We start from the raw sequence: 809 nt of genomic DNA on the forward strand, positions 1-809 counted from the left end.
CATCTGGCCCGCCGTTACTAGTAGCAGTAGCGACAGGCCAGCTGCAATTCATATTAGGAATTCTTTTGGGGGCCAAAAAAAGGACAAGCCGAATCAGATATAATCTCTATAAAGTTTACATTTGACAAACACAGAACTTAGTACCTGGCCCATGCACCCTATACAGATTCTGCTATTAGCATGATTTTCTAGTATATGGTTATCCAGTAGTTGGTTGCTGTCATTGCAGTATAACCTGGTGCGTTTCGCCTAAGCGGGCTTCCTCAGGGGTAATGTTGACGTGCACAACATCTTGATACTGTGAGGAGCTTAAGTATTGTACTTCTAAGACTTTTGTGCTTTTTTGCCTTGTGTACACTTTATTGAGAAGTTAACAATTTTTGCATGCCAAGAAGCTCTCTCTCCTTTTATTGATAAAAGTGCACAAATATCATTGACAGTACTTTTCACTAATCATTTTGTGGGGAGTTCACATCATTTAGACCATATAGTATAGTTTTCTGTTTTTTAAATATAAGAATACAGTCACACAAACAAAAATTTTATTATGGGAGGAAACTCAAGGGATCTGTATTGTTCACTGAACAATTAGTAATGGTTTATACAGAAACATATAAATGCAGAGTCTTAAAGGCTTTTGTATAATAAGCAGGGATCATTTCACTGATTCAATCTAATATTGATTTTAAACACTGTGGGAAATATATATTTTAATATGTATTCTACATTTACAAAGGTAATTCCTCCCCTTCCTTTCCCTTGTCTATTTCCATTTTCAGTTTGCTTAGACTTTAAATTTATGTTTGTCC

This window comes from Pyxicephalus adspersus, chromosome 2, assembly GCF_032062135.1.
Source record: "Pyxicephalus adspersus chromosome 2, UCB_Pads_2.0, whole genome shotgun sequence".
NCBI classification, from domain to species: domain Eukaryota; kingdom Metazoa; phylum Chordata; class Amphibia; order Anura; family Pyxicephalidae; genus Pyxicephalus; species Pyxicephalus adspersus.